The sequence below is a fragment of the Narcine bancroftii genome, chromosome 2 (genome assembly GCF_036971445.1).
Source record: "Narcine bancroftii isolate sNarBan1 chromosome 2, sNarBan1.hap1, whole genome shotgun sequence".
Taxonomy (NCBI): Eukaryota; Metazoa; Chordata; class Chondrichthyes; order Torpediniformes; family Narcinidae; genus Narcine; species Narcine bancroftii.
This window is the reverse complement of record NC_091470.1, coordinates 50,892,804-50,909,707: the sequence shown is the minus strand read 5'-3', so window position 1 is coordinate 50,909,707 and position 16,904 is coordinate 50,892,804. Positions and strand designations below refer to the sequence as shown.

General features: G+C 36.6%; 2 long non-coding RNA genes across 5 annotated transcripts in view; one reads left to right on the top strand and one right to left on the bottom strand.

Moving 5' to 3' along the window:
- The window catches only part of LOC138753529 (uncharacterized), a 92,547-nt gene extending 80,867 nt beyond the window's left edge, over positions 1–11,680 (bottom strand). The window contains exons 1-3 of one of the 2 annotated variants that reach the window (XR_011351223.1): positions 11,561–11,680; positions 10,037–10,176; positions 2,856–2,918 (exon numbers count right to left, since the gene is read on the bottom strand). This is a non-coding gene — a long non-coding RNA (uncharacterized lncRNA). The remainder of the gene's footprint in view (positions 1–2,855; positions 2,919–10,036; positions 10,177–11,560) is intronic. The other variant, XR_011351224.1, reaches the window with a different exon arrangement.
- LOC138753528 (uncharacterized) overlaps positions 1–16,904 on the top strand; it is a 55,001-nt gene that overhangs the window by 32,938 nt on the left and 5,159 nt on the right. Inside the window, exon 3 of one of the 3 annotated variants that reach the window (XR_011351220.1) lies at positions 5,646–5,736. This is a non-coding gene — a long non-coding RNA (uncharacterized lncRNA). Of the gene's footprint in view, positions 1–4,335; positions 4,387–5,615; positions 5,737–16,904 lie in introns of those variants that run through there. The other 2 variants (XR_011351219.1, XR_011351221.1) reach the window with 2 other exon arrangements.

The window sequence follows — 16,904 nt, the reverse complement described above, 5'->3', positions numbered from 1 at the left end:
AAAAGAAGGGAGAAGTTAATAGGACTAAGACCATGAATAAAGAATGAACTGTAATGGATAAATTCTGGAAAAGATATTTAAATATGGTACAGAATAGAAATAAAGGCAAAGAAAGAATGGATTAAGATCACTAAAACAATTAAAAATATATTTTCTATAATTAATACATGAATGAGAGTGTGGACTTGTAACAGCTCATTTTCAATGCAGTAAGTTGTTTGTCAGCACATAAATGTTGCCATATTATTGGAGAGGATACTTACAATGAATTGGACAGAATATAACTTTCTGAATCAGGTTTAGTTCCTTTCTAATGAGGGATTCACACCAATCAATCATTTAACATGAGTTAGTTTGAGAAAACTATGTTTTTGCAAATTCACCTGTTGCATGGCACAGTTTCAGCACTTAACTATGTATTTTGTCACCAAAAGTAAACCCCATTTGAATATAACAAAGCATTATGCTTTGATGAACCTATTCTATGATGATTATGAACTGCCTTAAGGAAAGAAAGTAATATTCTATTAATAGGGAGTTATATTCAAGCTGGTGCATCCCTTAAAATTCATAAAATTTTATTTATCCAGACAACCACATCCTGAGGTCAAAACAGATAACAAAAATCATGGATTTGTTGCTTTGAATGATACTTCTTTCAATCAAATATAAATGTAACATAATCTTTGTATAATATTTTTATATGTGTTGGCTGCTTTTATTTATTACTTGTTTATAGGATGCCTTTCCCATGAACAAGGCTTCTTACAGACATGGTGTTCTGATACTTAACTGTAGATTATTTGTTGAAGCCACTGTAATGATTCACTATCAATAATTTTCTTAGGTTCTTGTCCTCCCAGTTTATAGTCAAATGAAAGAACTGACAGACAAAGTTTCAATCAAATCATTGATAGATTCATGAAAGCTTACCAGAATAATAACCAATAAAATTCAAATACACATACTAGAAATTGAAATAGATTTAAGAGATTGCTTTCAAAATTGTAATCTACTTTTGGGGATTCAGATGATGTTTACGATTTGCTTGAGCTTCAGTCTTGTATCTTCAGTTTTCTTTGAACTCTCAATAAGATTACATCCTTCTAATCACTTCTAAGTAGCTATAATACCAAATGTAAAATGAAATACCAGTTTTGTGGTGCAATGTTTTAAAAATAATGACTGCACCTGAACATTTAACCTTTAATACCCAAAAATACAATTTGCATTTCAACTGCTTTCAATTTTTCCTTTCTTCAGTTTTGTCTCAAAGGATTATAACTGTTGATATCTTTTATAATCCACGAGCCTTTACATTCTGGCATATTTTACACAAATATTATCATTTTCTCCCTTGATGTGATAGTAATCTTTTCACTGAGACACTTTTGCTCCTGAATAATAGGGTTGGATTACTGGGTCATGGCTTTGGAGGAGTTTACTTATTAATAGTTTGATGGTCATATAAAAGTTATCATGTAAAGCTGTGAACATGTCTTTACATTTAATGACGCAATGGTGAGAGGCAGCTTAAACATGACAAAAAAAAGAGGCTTAACCTCTGCAAGCCAAAGTGACAAATGTATACATCATGTAAGCACTCAACATCAAATTATGACAAAAGATCTAAAGGGGTTAATGTTAGAATAAATGAAGAGCTTTATAAACCAATCATTTACTAATTATCTTAGCCAGTGGCAACCACTTACACACACACATTGTCAAAATTATGCAACTTAGCAGAAAAAGCTTCCTTCTGAGTAGCCATGGAAAAGGAAACATGATAAAGTTTGGATGAAGACAACTTGGCATAGCTAAAAATGGACATAAAAGTATTATGTGTCTGGTGTTTTCTTAATGTCCTAGGGACTCTGATCAGTATAAATTACCTGTGACATCTCATTAATCCTCTTTTTCCTCACAAACACATAATTAATGATAACATTGACAATAATATACAAATTAGGTAACTGATGGTTTATGGTGTTAGTTTTGATTAACATCACAAACCAAAAAATGACAGTAATGTAATGCATATCCCAAAAGGCAACAAGCACTTTGACCTAAGACATACATTTTTTTTCACAATCCCAATGATTAATCCTCTTCGGGATTAACAGAAGACAAAACACTGGCCAGTGGCAGTAGCATTGCTGCCTTCTCTCTGTAAAACAAACTGCTTAGATTATATTTGTTTAAAGGGATGAATCCTAATGTATATAAAATCGCTTCTTTGTTTCTGCCATTCTATTTTTTTTGTTAACAAAAAATGTGTTCTTGCAGTTTCAATTCCTCCTGCAACTAATCTTACAACTGTATTAAAAGATAATAACATAATTACATGTCTTGGGAGAGCTCTGCAGTTCTGTATTTTCTCAACTGCAGCGACATATTGGTTTCTCCAGTGTTCACTTAGGTGGGATACATTTCATCTAAAATCAGTGTCCCTAAAACAGGTTTCATTGCATGTCTACTTTACCTCTTGTACTTGTACAGCTCAAACCTGGATCACTTTACTAATCTTAAATGGTAAATGTTATTTGATGTCCCTCAGTGCCTGTAATTCCCCTCTCTAACTGGTCCAGCAGTAAATCTAGCCCTCACCACAGTCAATTAAATGGTGCACTTGAACAATAAAAAGTCCATACTTGGCTTCCCTCCCAGAACAAATACTGAGAATATATTTACTCGATTTTTCATCATACATTAACGCATTAAACTATAAGAAAATGGCTCAAACTGACAGAGCTTGAATTAACCCTATTCTAAATGTGCTGTTGTGATGACTTACAGAGCTGATTTTATTTCCACATCTTGCAATATTCCATTTACTTTGAAAACTGTATACTCACCATTTACAGAGGAAGGTTGTGCCCCAACTCTTCCATGCTTTATGCCAAAGCTTCCCATGTTCACTGCAATTCAAACATTTATTTTATTTTCTCAGGGTTCTCTGACACTCAAGTAAAGGTACATGGCTAATCACATATATTGCTTGCTAGAACATATAAGATTTTGCTTTTAGACCAAATATTACATTACAACGTACCTAAGTAAAGATCTGGACCATCTACTTTTACAATTGTTCCACAACAGATGCAATATCATTGACTCTCCACTCAGCACTGGTTCACTTACAGCTCAGCTGACTCATCATCATACCCTCAGTATTGGACAACAAACTCCAAAACCTGGACCTCAGCACCTTCCGCCCGCCGCCCCCCAACCCCCATCCCGCAACTGGATTCTTGACTTCCTGATAAGAAGACCACAATCAGTATGAATCAGAAACATTGCCTCCTCCTCACTGATGATCAACACAGGTGCACCTCAAGGATGAATGCTAAGGCCACTGCTCTACTCACTCTACACCCATGACTGTGAGGCTAGGCACAATTTACATGCCATCTACAAGTTTTCCGTTGACACCACGGTCATCGGCAGAATCACAAACAGCAATGAGGAAACATATAGGAGGGAGATGGATCAGAAAGTTGAGTGGAGAGTATGAACCAGTTCTCATTGAGCAGTGGAAGGGTTAAGAACTTCAAATTCCTGAGTGTCAACATCTCTAAAGATCTGTCCCAGGGCCTCCACATTGATGAAATCAGGAAGAAAACTTGCCAGTGGCTATACTAGGTGAGGAGTTTAAAGAGATTCTGTATGTCACCAAAGACGTTTACAAATTTCTACAGGTGTACCATGGAAAACATTCTGACCAGTTGTATTACTGTCTATTGTGGAAATACCAATGCACAGGACAGGAAAAGGCTTCAGAGTGTTGTGCTCTCGACCAGTGCCATCCTGGGCATCAGTCTTTATTTCATTGATGGCATCTACAAGAGGCAGTGTCTTAAGAAAGCAACCTTGATCCTGAGAACCCTCATGTCCCAGACCATGACCTCTTCATACTGCTAGCATCAGGAAGGAGGTTCAAGAGCCTGAAGACAAACACCCAGCAGCACAAAAGCAGCCTCTTCCCCTCTGCCCTAAGATTACTGAATGTTCAGTAAATCACAGACACACCTCACTTTCTCTTCTTTTGCATAATTTATTTAATTTAAAATGGAATTTATACCAATATTTGCGCCTGTAATACTGCTGCAAAACAACAAATTTCATGACATGTTCATGACACTTAACTTCTAATTCTGATTCTGAAATTACTTAGTTTTAGCCTAGTTGTCAAAATTAATTTTAACAACTATCAAATAAAGATGAAAATATTTATTTATAAAAGGAAACGTCAAATAGATTCAGGTGGTCTTTATCGATATGGTCCAGGAATATTCATTTTATTGTTGTGCTTTTATAATAATTATCTTTATACAGGTACCTAAACTGAAATAGTACAATAACCCATGACACAGACAGAAAAGGCTCGTTGATCCAACTGCAATGGATGCACTTGGTCTATTTAGGCAATTGCTTCATAGATCAAAGAGTTTCTAACAGTATTTGCATCTAGGATGTTTTTGACCACTGGATCTCTTTAATCAATACATTGTAAGTTGAAGCTTTTTGTATCAACTTTACCGCTTTGTTGTGGCTACATTCATGCTCAATAAGAATTCACATGCTCCAGATAGCAATCCAAGTTTAATGACACAAATTCTGGTCTTATATTATGATTGTTGTTTATTTTTGTATATTTGCCACTTGTGAAACAGAGCAATAAAGACTAATAAGAATTTATTGCATTTCACTAATGCAGAAGACCTGACCCAAGCAAATAAACCTTGGGCATTATAATAGTACAGGCAATGAGTCTATTTTAGTGAAACGTAGCAGTTAGCGCAACAGTATTACAGCACCAGCGACCCAGCTTCAAATACAGTGCTGTCTGCATGGGTTTTCTCCAGGTGCTCGTTGCCTCCCACCTTTCAAAAATGTACAGGGTTTGTAGGTTAATTGATGTATTTGGGTAGCTTGTGGACCAGAAAGGCCATTTACCGTGCTGTATCTCTAAATATAAATGTTTAATTTGAACAGTCATCTTCCATGGTAATGAGTTGTTAGAATCTTTGAAAAATGTAAGGCCAAATCTGAATATTTCATCATCTAATCGAGTTAGATTTTTCAGTGCTCTACAGAATGTTTGATCAAAAGACCCTGTTTAAACATTGTAAGTAAATAAAAATACACACTATTGTTGCACTATTTGAAGATGGACAGGGAATTTCATCTAAAACAAAGGTCAACAAATTTCATTTATCCAACATCACCAAAAAGAAATATTTTCTCTGGTGATTTTGGGATCTTTCTCTGCTGCATTTCCTTATACTGTAAAACCACTGGTATCTGGCACCTATGGGGATTAGCAGATGCCAGATATGTGGATTTTTTGGTTGCTTGAGATAGCGCGTTGTGTGATTAGTGAATTAACAGTGATGCGCGCCAATGTTAAACTTCCATACTTTTTTTCCTATTTATTTTCTGTGATTTTTTTTTGCTGGTTGCTTGAATTACAGATTGCAAGGGTTTAACTGTATTCTACCAGCCATTCTATAAATTACGCATTTCATTGCTTTTTGTACTCTAAATTATCAAAAGCATTATATAAATGGTAATTCTTTATTTCCTTTATTTCATTGCTGTTTGTCAAATGTCAGGCCACACTTCCTTCTCCCTCCTTCTATCAGGGAGAAGATTCAAGAGGATGAAATCATGCACCATCTGGTTCAGACAGTTTCTTCCCTGCAGGCATCAGGCACCTGAATGAACCTCACAATGGTGATGTAATGTTACCCTTGCTGCGTACTAATTGATCTTTACACTGTAAAAATACACTGTGCTCTTCTACATTGTACGTTAGAGTTGACTTCTTAGACTGCTCGCGAACATGAACCCTTCTCACTGCACCTGATTTAATATGACTATACATTTGGAATTTGATAAATTAGATGCTTGTAGTTTGTTAATTGAAAGTTAGGTAATTTGATAAAATAGTGACCTTGAAACTATTAGATAGTTGGGAAAAAATGATGCACTTGCAGGACATCTGTCATTCATTCATAGTACATCTGGCCGGCACGTGAGTCAAGACCCAACAATGTGGTTTCTTTGAAATGGTCGCCGTTAGCCACGTCATTCAATGAGAAATTAGGGAAGGTTGACAACCGCTGGCCTTGTCAATAAAATACAAATTACTTTTAAAATAAATCATAAATCAAATTGTTGGGTCTTCTTAGGGCTGCAAAAGCTGATACATATTTGTAAATACATTGCCAAATACAAATTGCTGGAGGAACTCAGCAGGTCAAACAGTATCAGAAAAAGAATGGTTGACATTTTGAGCCGAAACTCTTCATCCTGTTTGACCCACAGAGTTCCTTCAGTAGATTGTGTTTGGCTTCATTTCCTGTATGTCTCCAGCATAAATTCATTCTTTGATTTTGATCTGTAGCAAAAGTAGACGAGCTTAGAAACAAAAGAAAAAAAAATCATTTCATGTTTCTCAATCTGGATTACATCCCAGAGGCTTCTGCTAAGAAATGTGATGTGCACTATTTTGAGCATATTAGGTGAACTCTAGGCTTGAAAATCCCATCAGCATTCATTATTTTCATTCACTTATCAAAAATGGTCTCCCTGGCAAAGATCCAGGAATTTTCACCTCTTTAAAAACAAGACAAAAGGACAAAGTTGGAGGTTAGGCAAAGTGATTGATGTCAATTTTTAGATACTTCACCTCCTCAAAATAGTCTTTAGAGGCATTCAATTTATGCGTCACTTTATTGTAAAACTCTCTATTGATGTTCCCTTGATCCAGCATTCATGAAATTTGCAGCCAACATTGTATTATTTATGACTAAAATACAATTACTGGTGGCAGGAACTACTTCATTCTTTTCTGCTGCATGAACTGAAAATCAAGTTTTGATTTTCCATTGGTTTAAGGCTCACTCCACAAATAGTCGAATCTACATATATTGTATGCATCCTTTATAAACACAGTCTAACAATGTCTTGGCATATATCCTACTGGTTGGACTGCTATTTCTTCCTTTAGATTGTAATAGTTTGGTTGTTAAGCTAACTTTGTGATGTATGGCTTTTTGTCCATCCCTCCCTGCAAATGGCAGAGTTTCAATGTAAATCTTGTCTTCTTATTTGTATGTGTCCAGCTGAGCAAGACTGCACGTGTTAGTGTTTGTATGTAGCTCATCTGGGAAGTTATTCTCATGGGAGGTTTTTGCCTTTCTTTAGAGTTGTGTTGTGGGTGGTTTATCCATCATTTCTTGTTCAGTAGGCAGCTAGCACACACTAACTAATGATTTTCTTTTCATTAGTTTTGATTTGTTACTTTTTGCATCTCATAGCTTGAAGCAAACCATTTATATGAATAAGTTCAAAAGTAAAATTTATTTTTCAGGAGATGTGTGATTTGTTACAACATGCCATGCAAATAAAAGTGTATAAGCATCTTATGATGAAAAGTAAACCTATGTAAACTTCAATTTATATCCTCTGGAAATCCCTACAGATTTCTGAAATTTAAACACTGCTGCTAGATACAAGATTCTTTAAATGATATGCAATAAAACAGATGTAATATTGCACAAAATTGTCTTTAGTCTGCTGTAAGCCAGACATCAGCAGAAATCACCTGGTGATAGTCCCTTCAGAGTCACTGAGTGTCTGTGGATTCACATCCAGTGCTCTCGCATTGCGAAGTTGGCACAGAATTTTGCAGTCCTGGTAATAAATACTTCATCCAAGTGAATATTTTTCATGCTCCAAACTCCTTATGATCTTATATATGGGGAGAAAGTAGGAGAATGGGGTTAAAAGGAAAATATATCAGCCATGATTTGAATAGCAGAACAAACTCCAATGGCCGAATGGCCTAATTATGCTCCTGAGTCATATGATCTTGGGTCTGATCTGGTGTAACGTATCAATTATTTCTTTATTTGCAGGAGATAACTGTCTTCATCTTTAGTTTATAATGAGCATAATTAGCACAATGATTATGACCAAGAATCATCATTGAGTTGCCCCTTTGGGGATTTTTTTGTCACTTTTGTATTTCTTTAATACTTTTGCATGAGATAAATAATGATGCATACAAGGAGTTTTCTGCTAAATTAAGACAACGCTCATACAGTCAAGCAATACGTATGCAGCACAAATATACATATATAAAAACAAATAAATATTGTTTAATGAAGAGTGAGCTCTTGGATGGTTAGTGTGAACAGTTCCCTTAATCGTTGAGCATTCTAACTCTCCATGGGAAGAAGCTGTTTCTCAGCCCATTGGTGCTGGCTCTGATTCTCCTGTATTTCTTTCTTGATGGGAGTAGCTGAAAGATGCTGTGTGTGGGGTGGTAGGAGTCCTCGATGATTTTGCGCACACTCTTCAGGCAATTATCTCAGCACATCACATCAATGGGAGGAAGACCTCAGTGATCCCATCTTTATAGTCCTGTGAATTGACCTCCAATCCAATTCTCTATAACAAACGTACCACACTGTGATGCAGCCAGCCATCCTTTATAGTCCTGTGAATTGACCTCCAATCCAATTCTCTATAACAAACGTACCACACTGTGATGCAGCCAGCCAGGATATTCTTCATAGAGGTCATGTAGAAGGTTGGCACAATGATGGCCGGTAACCTTGCCCACTTCAGTCTTCTCAGAAAATGCAGTCGCTGTTGTGTCTTCCTGACAAGTGAGGAGGTGTTGGGTGTCCTGGATTGGTCACATATTAAGTAGACTCCAAGAAATTTGGTGCTTTCTACTCTCTCCACTACCAAGTCATTAATGTGCAGTGGAAGGTGGTTGCTCCTGGACTTCTTGAAGTCCACAATCATCTTCTTTGTCTCATCCATGACGACACTCAGGTTGTTATTCTCCCACCATTACATAAGATTTTCCACCTCTTCTCTGAAGCTTGATTCATATTTGTTGCTGATGAGGCCAACTGTTATTGTGTTATCTGCAAACTTGGAGTTGGATCTGGTGTTGCAGTCATGGGTCAGCAGGGCAAACAGGAATGGGCTCAGTACATTGCCCTGAGGTGCACCATTGCTCAGCATAACGGAGTTTGAAATTCTGCTGCTGACCCAGACAGTCGATGGTCTTTTTTTGAGGAAGTCCAGAATCCAGTTACAAAGAAGGATGTTGAGTCCTAGCAAGGGCAGCTTTTCTACCAGCTTCTGGGAATGATCGTATTAAATGCCAAGCTGAAGTTGATGAACAGCAACTTGGCGAATGAGGTGTCATTCTCCAGGTGGGTCAAGACAGAAAGGAGGGGAGAAGGCTATAGCATCATCGGGGTAACAGTTTCTTCTATAGGCAAATTGAAATGGGTCCAGTATTTCTGGGAGGTGAGCTTTGATTGTTCCATCATCAGATGCTCAAAGCATTTCATAATGGTGGAGGTCAGTGCCGTAGGCGGTGGTCATTGAGGCCTGTTACTGTTGCCCTCTTTGGTACCTGGATGATGATGGCTGTCTTGAAACATGTGGGATGATGGATTTGAAGATGTCCATCAGTTGGTCTGTGCCGTCTTTCAGTACCCGACCTAGTATATTGACTGGTCCCGCTGCCTTGTGTGGGTTCACTTTGGATACGGTTCGCCTCACTCAGCCATGGCTATGTAGGGGTCCATTCACAGTAATCAAAGTACAGAAAAGTGACTAGAGTTGCAAGTCCATGATTAGTGTATCAAGGGGTGGTTCAAAAATCTGATATCTATTGGAAAGAACTGTTCTCGAGCCTAAAGGTGCTGGTTTTCAGGTTTCAATACCTTCTGCCCTAAGATGGCATTGAGAAGAGGTTGTGACCAGGGTGAGGGTGGCTCTTCTCTGATGTTGGTTGCCATCTTGAGGCAGTGCCTCAGAAACATTTCTGCAATGGATAGGAGGACAGAGTTTGTGAGAGGCCTGGCTAAATGTGCTACCTTCTGCAGCTTTCTGCATTCCTGGACTCCTTATATTGACAAACCAGATTGTAATACAAACTGTCAGTATACTTTCAACAGTGCACCTATGCAAGATTGATAGATTATCCAATGACATGTACCTTTTTCATGGTCGCCTCAATGTGTTAGCTCCAGGAAAGGTCTTCTAAGATGAGGAGTCCCAGGAACTTGAAGATTCTGACTTTCTCCATCTCCTTGCTATCAATGCAGACAGGTGCATAGTCTCTTGGCCTTATCCTTCCTAAAATCAACAATAGCTCTTTGGTCTTGGTGATGTTGAAAGCAAGGTTGTGTTTCTGGCACTACATAACCTGGTTCTTGATCTCTGTCCTGTATTCTGCCTCATTGTTTCCAGTTATTTGACCAACAATAGAATCAGAATTCTGAATGTACAAAACTATTTAAGTGATTAAACTATATTTTCATTTTTCTAATACAAAAGTAAATGTGATAAAGATTCTAAGTTGACCTTAAGAAAGATTAGTAGGGATGAATATAGTAAGTTTTTTTTTAATCAAATGTAATATGATATTTTTTGTGAGAAGGAACAGTATTTGTTTTCAGATGTCTACATTGAAATGTTATCACCAGGGGGCAGTAACACTTCATGTTCCCACAGCCTTAGGCGGCAGAGCTGAATAGAACAAAGGGCTTTTTTTCCCAGTCTGAAACTGAGAACTAAGAGAACATTATTAATTGTTTCAATGAATTGAGTTTGCATTTGTTTTCTGCTGATCACTGCAATGCTATAAACTGTGTAAAATCATTCAATTGTCTTGTGCACCATTTTTAGGACTAAAATTATTCGGTGTTAATTTAAGTATTTTTTTATCAAGCCACTTATAAATTGCTTGACTATAACTATCATCATTTTCAAACTTTTTTTTACATTCTAAACATTTTCATTGGAGTTTGTATATTCTTCCAAAATTATTTCTGAAATCTTCATGTTTTTTTGCAGGCAATAGTTGATTGTAAAGTAAGGAAATATTGTGAGGAACAAAGTATATTTTTGCATTTAATATTTTGCCTCTTGTATGATTTTAGTTAGTTACAGAAATGTGTTGAATATGAATCATATGCATGACATGGGAAAAAAAACTTTCAGTTGGTGCCAATGTTTTGCAAGTGACTTCCCACTGATACAGGCTGTTGGGAAGCATGGTACATTAGTTTACTACAATAAGCGCAACTATATTATATGAGAAATCTTATCTCTTTGCAAATGCAAATCACTATTCCAAAAAATATAGTTTAATATTTTGCACTGATTTTTAATTATTATCAATATGAATTATTTTATTTTCATATTACATATAATTTTCTTGACCCCTAATTGTTTTAGATATTTTGCTTATCAGTATTAATCTCAAATGATCTATTCATGTTTTTTTACATTTATTTATTAAAAGTGTAGCTTGCAAAAGAGCTCTGCAGCATCTAGTTATTGGGAGCATTAAAGCAAGGAATTTATTCATTTACTTGAATGAGGAAATTGGAAGTAGTCTGGGTTTATGTTATTGACAAGTATATTTACAAAGTAAGGATTACAAAAACAGTTCAGTTTGCCAGTAAATAGCTTGTGAAACCAGTACATAATAATTAAAGAGAAATGGGATTTTTACCTTGATTAGTTCTACTATTTTTCCTGTCATCTTGAATCTTTAGCAACAAAAAAATTGCTGATAAGGGTCATGGGAGGGTTGATGGAAGTTCATATCAGATCAACTTGCCATTAGATTCTTCATTCTGTAGGAGCAAACCATAACAGAAAAAAATTTGTTCTTAACTCCTTTCTGAAAGATATTGTTTATATTTTAATCATTTACTGTCTACCTCTGCCAAAAACTGTATAGTCCAGAGTTCAAGAACTTAAGCCAGTTCACTCATATTTACTAAGAATAAAGGAAAACCAAATTTATATATGTGTTCTCTGTGGGCAAAAAAAATGGTATATGCAAACATATAAATCATGGGTTTTATTCTAGAGAGATAATGGAGGTTAAGATAAAAATAGAAAGAGTGAAGTTTTTAATGCATTTTATGTATACAGGTTTCTGGGCACCTATTAAATCCACTTTTTTTCTATAGCGGTTGGAGAGGAACTTTCATAGCTATCTCTATAACCTTCAAATCCATTGCTAATCAAATATCTATTCACTTTTTGTTAGTTATCTGATCAAAGAGAAACTGCTGTAGATAAGAAAATCTTCACCATTCATAATCCTTGAAGAAATTCTATTCACAATGTTTTCATGTAATGTTTGTTAATTCTGTCCATATGTCCAGGGCAAGTTCAACAATCTGATTACATTATTATTCAGCATTTAAAATATTTGGATAATGTCTTTTAAAATTTCTGCAGTGAGTCATTTGCAATAAAGTAAAATGCTCCGACCTGGAGTCATTGATATATGTATTGCTTTTGTTGATTTGTTACAGATTACAAATAAAATAATTTTGTTCTTATCAAGAACATTTTGAAATATGGAATGTCCTCCTGCTTGATGGTATTTAGTATTGATATCAAAACTTCTATTCAATAGCACCATCCAAATTTTCACCTCAGACTAGCCTAATGGTTTTGTATCAGAATGGGGCCAGAGTATGACATTTAATTTTTGTCTCTCTCCCTCTCCCTGAGTGTGATGATCAATTTTTACAACACAGAAAGCTTGAAACTGCCTAAATTCACTTCATATACAATCTTTGCAGAGTCATCTTTGCATTGTCAGGGACAAATTCAAGTATAGATTCCAGAAATAAAGACTTTATGGAGTTCTATGGTCTTAACTGGATGGAAAAAAATGTTAAATTGGTTGTCCAAGAAGTTTTCTTGATGGTTTACATGTCTTCTCACATTCAACATTTTGTTATGCGATATTCACTCAAAGTTTTGCTGAAATTACGCTTGTCATGCCAACCATAAAAACTATTTTTTCAATTTTTTTCTGTTCTATTTCCCTTAGAAAGGTTAATGAATTTGTTCAATTATAATTTTGAGGTGACATTGTCATTACATTTCTAGATGTTAGAAATGTAAATGTCTTTGCCAGGGTTTGAAATAACCAAATAACAAGGCAAAAATATAACTTCTCACCCACTGTGACATTAGATAAAATATTTTTTTAATGTTTGTTGGAAACAGTCTCTTCTTCTAACTGTATGCATAGAAATTGTATTTTAAGAAAACCAGGTTGCAGTTATATGACCTCAGTTAATCACCACAAAACAAAAATTTCAAATGCAATTTGATAATGAGTGCAGTGCCTCCAGGATATTAGAAATTGATAGCAAAATCAGAATGTGGTATGTTTGTAGGCAGAAGCAATCACAAAAATTCATGACTCAATAAATCTAGACTTATTAAAAATGCAGTTTTAGAATTTATTTATATTCAATATGCAATGTGTACATCACATCTTGCTTACAAACATATTGAGGTAAGGGTTATGATTCTGAGCAGCTTATGGTGCCTTTGGAATCTAATTATCAATTTGCTTCACAAACAGTGAGAACTCTAGCATAACATTATGTTGATTGTTGACAATGATGTGGAATTGAATTTCTACTTTCCAGCTGTTAGATAGGGTAAGAGGTTAATTTTGAGTCTAGAAGGCCATGTTATAGTCTGTTGCTTATAGCCATTTATTGTACAGATTGTTTTACTTTATTCAAAAGAAACTAATATATTATTCATATTCAGTGAAAGCTGTTCCAAACATTGTCAACTTTTAACACAATGCAGAATGGAAATATATCTTTCAATGGTGCTTGGAAACTTTTATAATATAATTTTGCAGCTCTTAAAATGTTCAGATTGAAATTAAACAAATTAGTTGCAGTTTAATAGAAAAGATAGAACTTTACCTATTTTATTGAACTGATCTGGAAAAGAAAGACAAAATGATTATCATACTGTCTGCTAGAGGATTGATTTCAAGTGTGGATAGAGAAACCAGTGATGTTGAATGATCCTTTAAACTAAATTTGAGCATTTTTTTTTTAATTTTTGCTTTCACAGGGGCCACATCATCTTGTGCACCTTTATCCATCTCCTAAGCTTTGCTGGATAACTTGATTGATATTATTTTTAAAAGTAGAAAGTGAGACATTGATAAAGCGCTCCTCCTAAATACAGCATGTGCCATAACCTGAGTCATGCAAATTATACTTGTGCTTTCAGATGACTAAGATTAATGACACTGCACCAAGGTCTTTGTTTCTCTATTTGGCTGTTTAGTATGAAATACAATCCTAAAACATTATCTATCATCTATTAATCCCAGAATTGTGTTCACAACATGCAACACACATTGTTTAGGGCAATTTACAGCAGTAACATACTGAGCACAATTGCATTTAATTACTTTGATTCTAATTACATTCACCAAAGACTAATAAAATAAATGGGACAAGTGGCTCTTTAAAAAAAAGCTTCTGCAATACACGTGTGCTGCATTGGACTGGGCAAGTGATGTGGATGATATATTTATGAGGACTACTACTTATTGAAACAATTTAGGAATTAAATTCTGCTTAACTTTGTAGAATTTTTTTAAAAATATATAAATTGGGACAATGCATAACCCTGCCAAAAAAGAAATAATCTTTATTCTTAAACATAATTTTTAAAAGTCAAACCAACTTGAAGTAAATACAATTTTGGAATCAAAACATTAATACTTACACATAGAAAGGGCATGGAAAACCCAAAGAATTTGCAGATATTTGTAAAGTATTACAGGTAATTTGTATGAGTTTTTATTCATTCTATTTTAAATCCAAATTAATTTATTACATTTTTTAAAAAAGTCTTTATCACCACTGCCTGGGCTAAACAGAATTGAAACAAAGCAGAATAGCAGAATACATTCAAGTCTGACAAAATATCTCCATTAGAAACTAAGTACAGCTGGCTGAACGAAGTTCCTGTGTCGGCCATATCTCTCTACGTTAACTAGCACCCAGGCCCCTAGGCAAGCTTTAGTATGCGCCCCCATGAACTTAGCCCCCCCCCCCCCCCCACCCAGGTGATGCCTTCCCCTCACATATTCTAAATTTATCCACTGGGTATGTACTCAGTGTGGGTGTGTGTACACTGTGCTCCGCAATGGCAGGAAAGAATTGAAGGGCTGGGTGGCAATAGCCCAGTGGAGAGGGGAGAATGAGGAGGGGAGGGGTTGGGCCGATGTGGGGTGCCTTGGTGCTGGCTGCTGGCGGGGACCTCATCGCCAGGCTCTGACACAGGGCTGCATTTGGGGCAGTTTGTCCAGTCCCTGTTCAGCTCTTGCTGCACAAGACCCCCCCTGGTTTGTACCAGCCATAGCCAGCCGCCCCACTTTTCAACCATTTACAGTGACCATTGCAACTTGAAAACTCTGGGTACAATTTCCAGAAACTGTTTTGTCATTCATAATTTAAACAGCATGAATAATTAAAGTGATCACTTACTCCGCTCCCACGGCAGAGAGTCCAGGGTTAATTGAATCAGTTTTCCCCGACTTTTCCGTGAGTGACGCTGGCGCTGCATGAGCTGAGCTCTGCTGCAGGAAGCAGACCTCAGACTCGCGCGCACTTTTACAAACGCGAGCATTGATTGACAGGTAGTATTGGGACCGGCGGAGCCTGAATTGATAGATGGGTCAGAGACCCTGCTGCTGATTGGGTGAACGTGGTACTTCCGCGACACGCGAGCCTTGATTGAGCGACTAGTATGACGACACTACAATGTATAATGTTGTACTAGTACTACTTGTATAATAAAATATAAAGACAATTATATGAATCAATTACAGACCTTATATTCTATACTCGCATAATAAATAATGCTGCCTGCTGGTTAGCAAATTAGCACCTGTGTAGATCACGATAGGGGACACAATTATTTTGTTAGTGATTTATCCGTTACATCGTGCTGCCCCAGATGATTTAATAGATAGCAAGTGACTTGGGGCCCAGTATGCTGGAATAACAAGAAAGAGTTTAGGAGCCCCCCACTGTCCCATGAGTCCCGACAAGCATGGCATGACATGGCAGCAGCATAGTCACTGAACTACCTACAGGGTATTGTCCAAATTGGGGGATAGGTAGTTTGGTGCTTGCTGCCAACAGTGCTGTGCATTTGGGGCAGTTTGTCCCCAATATCATAAAGACAATTATATGAATCAATTACAGATCTTATATTCTATACTCGCATGGTCGTGTTGTGCTCATTGTGGGAGGGCTCCTAAACTTTTCCTTGTTATTCAGCATACTGGAAATTATGGGCAGGATTCGACCCCCATTCGACCCCCATTCACCCCCCCCCCCCCCACCCTTCCACCTTCCCACCAAACTATTAGATTTTTATCGTCTCTCTGACTGAATTGGATGTTAAAAATCTAATAGTTTGGTGGGAAGGTCGAGGATCGCACATACCACAGCAGCAAATCTTAATGCTGTCATCACCAGCTCCCAGAAACCATCATTCCGGCAGTGGCGTGATATCAACTCTGGCCCACAGTCACCGGCTTCACCCTCAGTAAGTGTGAAATTATAATCCAAAGCCAGGCTACCCTTTACTGAGTTGGCTGAAGCCTTGGGGCTCAGGCCCCCTTACCCTCTGGACCCCTAGGCTTCAGCCTACTCAGCCTAATTGTCAATCTGCCACTGTCTCCACAGATTGCACTCAAAACTCATTGTTTAAGACACCCTGTGCTTGTGCATTAAAATAATCCAAAGAATTGCCCTCCCTTGTCAGATTGTGAGACTGTGTGGCAATAATATTTCTTTCATTAATTAGAAGCACAGCTCCAGGAGATCTAATGGACTTTCTTGGCCTCTTTAAAGTATGGCTTTAAATACAGTAGGTTGGCAACATCTCTATTTAAATATATATATTGACAAAATGTAAGAAATGCTATTCTGACCATATATTAAAGCTTTTCATTCAACTGTTATCATCCAAAACCAGTCTATTCAGTTCAT